We start from the raw sequence: 11,765 nt of genomic DNA, 5'->3' as shown, positions 1-11,765 counted from the left end.
ATCCTTGAGGGAAACCAAGGCAGGAACCTAGATAGGGCAGGAACCTGGAGGCAGGAACTGAAGCAGAGATCGTGTTTCCCATAGCTTGCTCAGCCTGCCTTTTCATGCAACCCAAGACTACTTGCCCAGGTGTAACAATGTCTATCCCATGTGAATCATTAATTCAGAAAATGTCCCCACAGACTTGCCTACAGTCTAACCTGATGGAGGTTCCCTCTTCTTAGCTGACCCTAACTTGTGTGAAGTTGATTACAAAACTATTGAACACAGTCTACCTTGTCATGAGATTTTCAGAGTCTTTGCATGTGAGCATTTGGAGGAGCGAAAATTTACAATGTAGTTCTACATCCTGTAAAGAGTGACATCATGACATTTCCAGGTAAATGGCTAGAACTGAAGATCATTGTGTTAAGCAAACAGACAAAACTCAGACAAACACTGAATGTTTTCTCCCATGAACAGCATAGCTTAGATTCACATAGATGTATACACGATACACATCAAATACACATACACAGATTTATAGAACATGAAGGTAAAAAGGGGATAGGGAGGGAGATGAAAAAAATGCAGAGTTCTAAAGGGCGTGCAGAGAGAAAACAATACAGGATTACACAAAACAGCATGAAGGCAAAATGTGATTTGGAGAAAATGGGACAGTAAGAAGGAGGGGGAGGGCTGTGGAAAACAGTAAGGAAGGGAGGGCATGTATAAGAACAAAGTATAGCCACGTGTATACGTGCACACACAAATGACACAATAAAAACCATTACCTTGTCATGTTAATTTAAAAACCAATAATCTTCTAAATAATAAAGAAATAAAATTTATTGTTAACCAATAAATAATAAAAGAGGGATTATTGGCTAAGAATCCCCTTGGAAAGTGAAGATTTGTGTGGATTCATGATGTCTACATATGCATGTCTCAGAGGTCAGAGTTCTTACAGTGGCATCTAGGATTCCTACAGGATTTCTATACTTGAACTGATAAGGTTCTAGAGATCCCTGGAAGAGGGGACAACCAGATTCTGACTTTCTGTGTATCTGCAAATCTTGGTGCTATGAGCACTGCTGGGCCAGCCAGGATGGAGTGGCCAGGAATGACTATCTGATGGTGATATTTACATATGCAGTCTGACATTTCCCTCCTCAGCGATTCCATTCTTTTCTATTTGTTTTTATTTAATGTCATTGCACTCTGTGTGCACTTAGATCCCCAAATTCAAGCAACCCACCCATATTAGGGTCTTCTTAATCTCAGTTCTGCTATTTCCCTGGGCTCCTTTCTCTCCTTTTTCTGTTTTTGCATTCAGATTTCATGTTCTTGGTGCGGCAATGACCCAGCAGATGGATTTCCTAAGAAACACTCCAGTCCCAGGGCAGGAAGCAGATGGCATGTGTGCAAAGGCTCCTCCCCCTCAGAGAGAGCGAAGGCAAGATTAAGCCTAGCTGAACCTCTAGACTCCCATTCTAGACCTGTCTGCTTTTCTCCAACACTCAGGAGAAGATAGAGGACAGAAAAATAAAAAGAATTAAGAGGTTGAGGGGAGGGAAAGCAGAAGAAATGGAGACGGGGGAAAGTGGACATCCTGAAGGAATCTGGGAAAATGCCTGGAACCTAGAGTAGATTTACATTTAGATCCAAATTATATTTAATAATTTAAAAAATTAAGCAAGTTATTTTTCTCCCTTCCCTATGGGCATGAAGAATCATATGCCCAATCTATCCAATGAGATAGCGACATATATTTTGTAGCTGAAATGTCTTCTTCAGGTCCATCATCCACTGCCCTGGCATCTTTGTCTTTGCTGGCATCCATATCTGGTCAACTTTTCAATTTCTGACCATCCTGTGTATGAATCTGAACCATTTCTCCAGCCTGGCCATCAGGAGACAGTTCAGGATTTCGCATACACACTGGGCTCCTTTCTTTAAAGGAAGAGACTGGCTCCCTCCTCTCCATTCCCATCCCGCCCTGGATGTGGATTATTTTAAACACAAGCACAGATGGAACTGTGTTCTTGAAATGATTAGGAGTGATTATATTTCCACAGTTCTTTATTATTCTAATAAGTGGCATTAGACAAAATGACTGTCAATGTTTTCCACTTCTGCCCTGCATAGGGGCGAGGAAAAACACCCACTATGCAGGTTTTTGTTATTCCGTTAAAGACAATCACCTATAGTTTGGAAACCTGAGGCTCATACAGTTCAAACCATTCTGAAATAGCTTAGAGAGCAAGAAAACCTCTTGGAAAACACTGTTTATTGCATTGAGATCACAGTGACTATAGGAAGCCTCAGTGTGCAGGACCAAGTGGTCAGAGTGTGAAACTTGCTGAGATCATGCTTCCAAGGCCATTGTGTGGCTCTGGTATATATTCACTTTGCTTCTGTGTTTGACCAATACATTCAGAAGAGGAAGAAGCAGGACCTTAGTATAGATGTTGGGAGCTGTGCATAGACCCAGCATCCAGCTACTGAGGACCTATCTCATAGTTCCATGTGTTCCAAGTGTATGTCTACATTTTCCAAGAAGAATATTCTCAAAGACTTGGTAACTTACAAATGGAAAAAATGCTATCTTAGAGTTTATAGGCCTAGAATACCAACAACTCATCTATTTACCCCCTGAAGTAAAATGAATACTGTAGATCAATAATACATCACATCCTGCTCTATATGACATATAGCACCCCAGTGGATACTTATAGAATCCTAGGAAGGTTGAGTAATTTTGTGGTTCAAGTCACATATCTACAAAATAACAAAGCTGAGTCTGTAGTATCTGTACTCCCAAATAAGCTCTCAACTCTTATTTAGAAGATTTATTTTAATTTACAAGTATAACTATTTTGCCTGCATGCACATATATATGTCCCACATGCATGTCTGGTGCCATGGATGCCCTGGAACTGGAGTCACAGGACAGTTGTGAGCTGCCATGCAGATGCTAGGAAATGAACTGGAGTCGTCTAGAGGAGTGCTCTTAACCCAGTGCTCTTAACCACTGAGCTATTTCTCCAGCCTCAAGTTCTTCTCTCTCTCTCTCTCTCTCTCTCTCTCTCTCTCTCTCTCTCTCTCTCTCTCCTCTTTCCTCCTTGTCTCTTTCTCTCTTTCTTAGTCTCTATCTAGCTTTTATTCTCTCCTTTCTGTCTCTCCTATGTTTGTTTCCCCTTTCTCTTCTCTTTGTCTGTATTTATCTCTTCCCTTTCTGTCTGCTTGCGTGTCTGTGTACCTGCCTGCCTGCATGTCTGTACCTGTCTCCTGTCTTCCCCCTCTGGTATGTGTACGTGTGTGTGTGTGTGTGTGTGTGTGTGTGTGTGTGTGTGTGTGTGTGACAGACTTGGCATAGTATACACTTCACATTTGTACAGGAGGAGAATTAGAAATAAAACATTGGCAGGTTTTGAAAAAAACCATCGTTTTCAAAGGACCCACCCTCTTCAAATCTATTGCAATTCCCACAAATAGAAACATCCTTAAAATAGAGCATTTCTTCATATGCCATGTTTGTAACCACTTCAGCCCCATCACATTTTTAGAACTTTAGGTAATATTTGCTTTCCATTAGTTGTCTACATTATGAAGTCTCTCAGAAAGCAATCTCCGAGTTTGTCCTTTTCAATGTAGCTGATGCCAAGTGTATGATACCAGTGAGAGAAGAAAAAGAGGATATGCAGCTGGACTACCATCAGCTTCTTCTTCATGAGAATTAACTGTTTAGACAGGGTTGTGAGGAAGTGCCGACAGCACAGAGTCTTGTTGATCAACAGTGTTTATGAACTAGAGACCCACTGCTTAAGAAGTGCTGTCCTTCCTAAGTGTGGTTTGGCTCACACTCAGCTTGCAGTCTTGGCCATGGACACCATGGTGGGGCTAAAAATGAGCTTCTTAGCTCCCATTTTTGTGTGGTTTTGAATATTGAGGATGAAGTCATTTCCAGGAAACAAATGTTCTTTTTTTCTCTTTCATTTGTTATCAGGCAATCTATCACTTGAAACTCTGAGAGAAGATGTGTTTTCTCAGCTTTAGTGAGGTTGTCTTCTGGGAGAAGTTCTGCACAGCACAAGTTCAAGGAAGCCAGTGATATGATTTAGAAGCAATCCACCAGGTCAGAGACACTGCTAAATCAGAGTATGGCAAGGGGGAAGCAGAGGGAGCTAGAGTAGTTAGATATTTTGTCTACAAATCAAGAGTAGTAAACTTTTTTACTTTTAACTTCTGTTGAAATGATGACCATAAACCATACACAATGCTAAAAACCAATTAAACAGCCACCCTAAATCAATAAAAAGAGGGCAAATAGAATTTTAAGTGTTACTTGCTCTTGTGAATTGTACTTCATGTTTAGGACTCGTGTAATACTGATATTTCTATAAGCTGGCTTTTCTGATTGGTGACTCAATCAGCCTTTCTTTTCCTATAATCTTAGCTTGTTTCAGTTTTGACTGAGCCCTATCCTTCATGATGTGTTCCTATGATTGTCATTGTCAGCAGAATTATCAACACTTCCATCACTATCATCAGCTCCATCACTATCATTAAGATCATCATCACTATTAGCACCTCTGTGACCATTACAATCATCATCATCATTGATGTTGTCATCATCATCACCATCACCACCTGCACAACTGTAACCATTACCATCATCATGATCATTATAATGCTTTTTTTAGTCCAACTAAGAGGTTCTCCCCCCCGTCAATTGTCTAAATCCTACTCGTCCCTATCATACCCTTTATTCTTTCATTTAGTCTACCAAAGTAATCCTCCAGCGATGTGGGATGTCCTTCTGTGCATGTGTTGCTTTTATTGGATAATGAATCAAGCTGTTTCAGCTAATGGCTAGCAGAGTAAAGCCAGACAGGAAATCTGAACAGAGATAGAGAGACAGTAGGCAGAGTTAAGGAGATGCCATGCACCACCAAAGGAAAAGGAAGCTGGAACTTCACCTGTAGGTCATATCCTCATGGTGATGTGCAGATGAATAGAAATGTGTTAATTTAAGATGCAAGAGCTAGCTAGGAATACACCTGTGTCACTGGCCAAACAGTGTTGTAATTAGTATAATTTCTGTGTGATTATTTGGGTCAGGGAAGCCAGGAAGCAGAAAAGCAATCTCCTTTTACACTCCAACACTTCCATTTCTTATTGTTTTGGTTGTGAACCTAACCTTTACGAGCTAAGCCATCTCTTCAGTCAAACTTCCACTCGTTAAAGAATACTTTACCATGGTCTGTTTCTCTTACTGGCTACTTTTTATACTCAACTTCATAAAACCATTTCTATATTTCCATTGTTCTTTAGTCGTATAGTCCTCTGGCCTCTATGTTCATCAGAAATGACTAGATGATGTAGGAACAAATTATTTCCAAATGTCAGTGGTTCAACATTATATAACTTTAGTTTTTGCATGCATAGTATCAGTTGTAGGTCGAGGTAATTTTCCAAGTAACTAGACTACATGTAGGGACTTAGGAATATAGACTAAAGGGGGCTTCTTCTTTCTGGAATCTACAGCCTGGAGCACAGGACATCATAGACCCATGCACAAGAGTTTGATTATGCCTTTTCCTGACTCTTCCAGGATGTGACATGTATTCCTTCTGCTTTATTGTTTAATTGATCTTAAAGTGAGGTGTGTTCAAATGCTAAAGTCGCTATAGTGTGGCTGGAGTGAGACAGGATTGAGATGTTTAGAATGATGAGAGGTTGAGGATGATAGAAGACTATATTTCCTGTAGATGAAATGGAAAACCATTGAAGGTTCATGCATAGACAGGCATCATGATCACGTTGAATACCAATTGAAGGGAACAAGAATATAATCTGGGATATTGGCTCAGAAATAAAAACAAGAATCCAGGAAAAAGATGATGGTGTTCAGAATAGGAGGGCACCAATAAAGAAGATACTTTTGAATAAACAAACATATACATTTTATATGCATATAAATCCAAAATACCTGTACTTTTAAATATATGTATGCTAATTGATGTATTATATATTGTACACATATGCCGTACCTTCATGTGCTATAAGTATTTAAATTTTAACCCAAAGAGAAAACTGTAACTTTATGGTTTGCTAGTATTTGAAGATACATTTTGGGTCCATTTTATGATACTTAACATTTGTCTTTTCAGAGAATTTTTTCATGTATTATATCGAAAAGCCAAAATGATAAAGATAGATAGAGGGGTTTGTTGTATTGAGGAGCGGGCTGTGCTCCTGCCGCCCCGGCTCACGGCTGCCTGGCTAACTTATGCCCCGAAATAATTACATGGAAACTGTATTCTTTTGAACACTGCCTTGCCCATTAGTTCCAGCCTCTTATTGGCTAGCTCTTACATATTGATCTAACTCATTTCTAATATTTTGTGTAGCACCACGAGCTGGCTTACCAGGAAAGATCTTAACCTGCGTCTGTCTGGAGTGGGAGAATCATGGCAACTGCCTGACTCAGCTTCTTTCTCCCAGCATTCTGTTCTGTTTACTCCGCCTACCTAAATTTCTGTCCTATTAAAGGGTCAAGGCAGTTTCTTTATTAATTAACCAATAAAAGCAACAGATAAGATACAAGACCCACCCCCATCAGGGGTTGGTATTATTAACATCCCCTTCCTACATGCTGTCTTTATGGAGACCATCAATGACACAAGCCTACATGCAAAGTTCCTGGATCCTTATGATCCTGGTGCCTGAGAATAGGGATTAAACAATAAGCAGTTTGCAAACCCTTAGGGGTCAAATTACCTTTTCATAGGGGTCATATATCAGATAGCCTATATATCAGATATTTACATTATGATCCATAACAGTAGCAAAATGACAGTTATAAAGTAGTGATATAAATAATTTTATGGTTGGGGTCATCATAACATGAAGAACTGTATTAAAGGGTTGCAGTATCAGGGAGGTTGAGAACCACTGGCTTATAGGAATCAGTTCTCTCTTACCAGCCTCCCTACAGCACTCACATCATAAGGTCTTGGGGAAAAAACAACTTAGTCAAGAGAGTCAAATGGTGGTGAGATGGCGTTCTGTGTAATCCCCACTCTCATTGAGTCTAAGCGCCTCTTAATAAAACTCACAGTTGTTTTGGGGAAGGGATATAGGGCTCCAGTCTCTTCAGCCCGCTGAGCCACCACCTGCTCCCGGCAGGGGCTGCACTGTTAATCCCCTGAGCACCATTGCTTACTTCCTAGGCTGCTTTCCCTTCCAGGAAGAAAATAACCACTGGTGTGTGAGTTAAATGGAGTCTCTTTTTAATGCCACCAGCATGTGTGTGAGTAGATGAGCACTTTCCATACATCCTTCTGGAAAAGCTTATTTTAGCTGGCTAGCACCCACTTTTTTTCCCATCCCAGGTGGTCAAATTGTGGGTCACATCCCTTCACCGGGCTGTACCTCAGCTTAGATATTCATGGTATTGCCCTGTGATAGTGATAGCCATCAGACCAAGTACAGCTATGCAGAAGGATGCACAATGGTCCCTTAATGTATTATTGAAAGAAGAGTCAAGAGACCATCACACCTTGCTGGTATTGTTCTCACTCTGCCAAAATGGGCTCTTCTTGGTTTCCACCCCCCCCCTAAAGAACTACTCTGCAAACAATCAGCAATAAAATTAGATGTGCAACCTGGAGAGTGTTAACTCTTTGATGGATGAACATGTAGCGAACATTCTCCCAGTTGCTATGTTTGTTAATTCTACCACTACCATACCATTCCATCTGCTATGCTTATACCTATTCTATTCTACCCTCAGAGATCTATATTTCTGCCCCAGTATGTTGAATCTCCTACATCCACCAAATTTCTTTGCAGCCCTCTATGTGTTGGGGGTCAGCCAATGAGAGGCAATATACTGAGTTGAGGGAGGGAGGTCACAGTATTTCTTCCCTGCTCTCTCTTTCTTTGGACAATAGCCCTGCTTGACAGCATGGTCCCCTTTCAGGGTTCTAGCTCTTGGTTCTGGCAACATCATTTCCCACCTCTGCTTGCTTCTGGTATTCTAGGGTGTCAATGCCCCAGTGTTAAACTAGCTTCTGGGTACTTCGATGTCTCCTGTTGGCTTACTTAAACCTGCAGTAGTTTTGTCCCTAAATTATTTTCAAAACTCACTTTTGGTAGCTTCTATTTCCATTCTCACCTTTGCTAGTCCTATAATCTGGTTAAGGAACTTTATAGTCACACTCAGGGATAGGCATATACTATCTGCCAATCAGGACACACGAATGTGAGTGGGTTTGAAACAAAGTGAGAAGGTACTGAGCTGAAATGTAAAGGCCCCTTTACTACCTCAGGTAGTCCACAGACTCTCTGTAGATATATGATATTACATCATCAAAATACTGCTTATGGGGCTAGTGAGATGGCTCATGAGGTAAAGATGCTTTTCGTCAGGGATGGAGACCTGAATCTGATGGAAGGATCCACCAGATAGAAGGAGAGAACTGTCTCTTTCAAGCTGTCCTCTGATTTCTATATGTGGTCCATGGCACATATGTGTACACACACACACACAGAGAGAGAGAGAGGGGGGGGGGAGAAAGGGGGGCAGAGAGAGAGGAGAGAGAAACAGACATAGAGACACAGAAATAAGTAAATAAATGCAATAAAATTAAAGAAAACAAAATAATTACTGATGATCATAAAAGTATATCCTTATTTATTGAGAATATCATATATGTTGATGTTAGAGCACATAGTAACTGTATATGGGTACCTCCAATTCCAATTGTCCCTGACAATGTTGATATAGTTGCCTTCATCTTATACACAAGCAGCTTGGCAATAAGATATGTCAGACTGTGTTAATCAGGTCCTGTTTGGCTCCAAACCAGATCAGTTCTTTGATCTATGTCACATGGACTCATGAACAACAACAACAACAAAAAAAAAAAACCAGACAAGTAATGCATGTGATTCAGGATTTAGATGGGACATGACTTAATCCTGTGTGACAGAAGGTTAGATTTAGATTAGGAAAAACAATGTAGGATAATACATGTTTCATCAAGGAGGCAATATTTTGCTTGCATCTTGAAAGAGAAAATGAGGAAATGTGGAGAAAGGGGAAAGGAGGAATGAGGTCTACTCGTGCTCAATCCAGAGCTAATTATTCCAGCCTCAGGAAGAGGCTGCTCATGCCATGTCCATCTTCCTGGAACCACAGGATTGCCCTGGGTTAGGGTTTGGGGTGTGGTTCTACAGTTTAGCTTTCCTAAGGCATAGCTGCCTGCACTGAAAAAGAGTTTTTAAAACCCGAGTTACCTCCCATTTGACTCCCTATCAGAATGGGGGCTGCCAACTTCTGCTTTGCCTTGTTCCTTGCTTTGGGGGCCACACTCGAGAGCTCTTCTGTCTACGTCATCACCCGCGTCTCTATTCCTTCACTTACTTAGATCATGCACTCATCCGTGTTCGCTTGTTGATTCTAAGCATATGTCTGCACTCAAATCTTTCTTTAAATCCTGGGCTGTGGACTCAGGCACAACTCAGTCCTGTACTCAAGCTACTTGTGCATAAGATGACGGTCACTATACCAACACTGTAAGGGGACAATCGTAGTTGTACATACCTATAGTCAATTACTGTGTGCTCCTATGCCTGACACATATGAGGTGCTCAATAAGTAACATATTTTTATGATGGTGGGTAATCCTCCCATGTTGATGGGGAGCCACCATCTTTTCACAAATCCCTACCCACTTCTCTCTATGTTCATGATGCTCTTGTCCTTACAGGTAGTCCTACTAGACTCTGGTCACCCTTCTTTAGATATCTACTGCCCACAGACTTCCTACTTTTGACTCACTCATCTCCCTCACACTTCCCAGCTATCTTTATAACCTTCTCCATTCATCCCCAACTGATTGCTTCAGCACTCTGTTGCCCCTGTACCTTTGTGTGCCTCTCTCTCTCTCTCTCTCTCTCTCTCTCTCTCTCTCTCTCTCTCTCTCCACATTGTTTTGTATGCCAAGGGTTGTCATTCCTCTCACCACGTTCCATTCACCGAACCCATTGCAGTCTTCCTACCAGTTCATGGATACAGGTGCCACAATCTCTAGCCCCCAGATGGCTCAATCAACAGGACTTTTTCAGGTCTTTTCCTGTAGCATGGGACCTTGACTCCCTTCTTCCTTCAGGATCTGCTCGATATCTTTGTGTGATCCCCAGGGTTACACTTCCTCTACTGTCTTCTTCTTTCTCTCATACTACCCTCCTCGTCTTTGTGATTTCTCTCTGCCCCTCTCCTAATTTGTTTCCTAAATTTGAACACATTATCTTTCTCTATCAACCTCTCCCATCGCATGATGTGCTGTGTCCTGCACAGCATGGCTCTGGAAACTTGACTTGAGTGACCTAGGAATGAGGACATGACACACTGAAGAAATGACAGATACACATACAGAGAAGGTAGGCTCCTATGAGCTGTGCATGCACTAATGAAGGGCAATGACTACCCAACCCAGAAACCCAGCACATTTATTAGTGGTCGGTGTTTTCTGCACACACTCTCAGCATTCATACTTGGACCAGGAGAAGGCTTTGCTGTTTTCCCAGAGCCTCACTTGGGGAAGGCTTTGCCATCTCCCTGGGTCTGGTGCATTGGGATCCTTGATATTGTGTCAAAAATACACATTAAGTCAGGACTTCATTTGCTCCTTACACATATACTCAGGGCTTCTGATCCCCACAATGATACTGATTAGATGAGTGGACTCTCTGCTCAGTTGACTCTGGCTGAGCTTCTGAATCTTGGATTCACCATGTCACACTTAGATGACTTAACATGCCTCATTGTGTCTGTACATGGGAATAGAGCCTGGCATTAATATGGCACACATTAATGCTTCAGAGTCACTACTTGCGGCGAACTTCTTGACCAGCGAGAAAGAACGACCACCACACGAGGATTCTTCTCAAATCACGCTTTAATGGAGTGCCTCTTGGTTGAGGGAGAGCAGGAAGCGAGGGGCCCCCTAGAGCACAAAAGCAGCTGCTTATATAGGGAGTAGGCACACGGGTCGCCCTGTGATTGGTTGCCACCATCAACTGTCACCAGGGTCGCCCTGTGATTGGTTGCCACCATCAACTGTCACCAGACTGCATCGGGATAGGTCCAAGGGCCCTTATCCACCACGCATGTGAGAAGCAGGGGACACGCAGCTCCTAGCCATATATGGAGTTATTTCCAACGGGACAGAATGTCAGTGCCATCTTGTAATGGCGATTCTGTCCGGCTCCCTGCAACTACTGACTATCCCACTGTCATGCAGAGAAATCTCATAGTTTTTCCTTACTGCTCCTTTTTTCTTCACCCCATCATTCAATCCAGTGCCAGGCCTACTGATCTCTTGCCTCTCAGAGCTGGGCATGTTTTGTTTTCTTAATAGTTGCCCCAGTTCAGGGACTCATGAGACATTTGATCCTTTACTGTTCTATGTATTTCCAGCTTTACTGCCTTGATCCAATTTTTACTTTGAAGCCAAAGTAATTTTTCTAAGAAACAAGTATGACCTCACTCGTGCTTAGAATCCTGCTGGGGCTGCTACTGCCTTCAGGAAGGAGCCCAAATGCCCTGGCGTGTAATAGGAGGCCCTTGTAGGTCTGTTTCTTTATCCCTTCCAGGTAGTCCTACCTCCTCCAAGTTTCCCAATATCTATCCCATAACCTAGCCAAATAACTCATTAAATAAAGGCCCCATCCTGCTGGAATCAAATGCCCCATTAATTTGCATATTTGAC

The sequence above is a fragment of the Microtus ochrogaster genome, chromosome 18 (genome assembly GCF_000317375.1).
Source record: "Microtus ochrogaster isolate Prairie Vole_2 chromosome 18, MicOch1.0, whole genome shotgun sequence".
Taxonomy (NCBI): domain Eukaryota; kingdom Metazoa; phylum Chordata; class Mammalia; order Rodentia; family Cricetidae; genus Microtus; species Microtus ochrogaster.
This window is presented reverse-complemented; position numbering follows the sequence as displayed.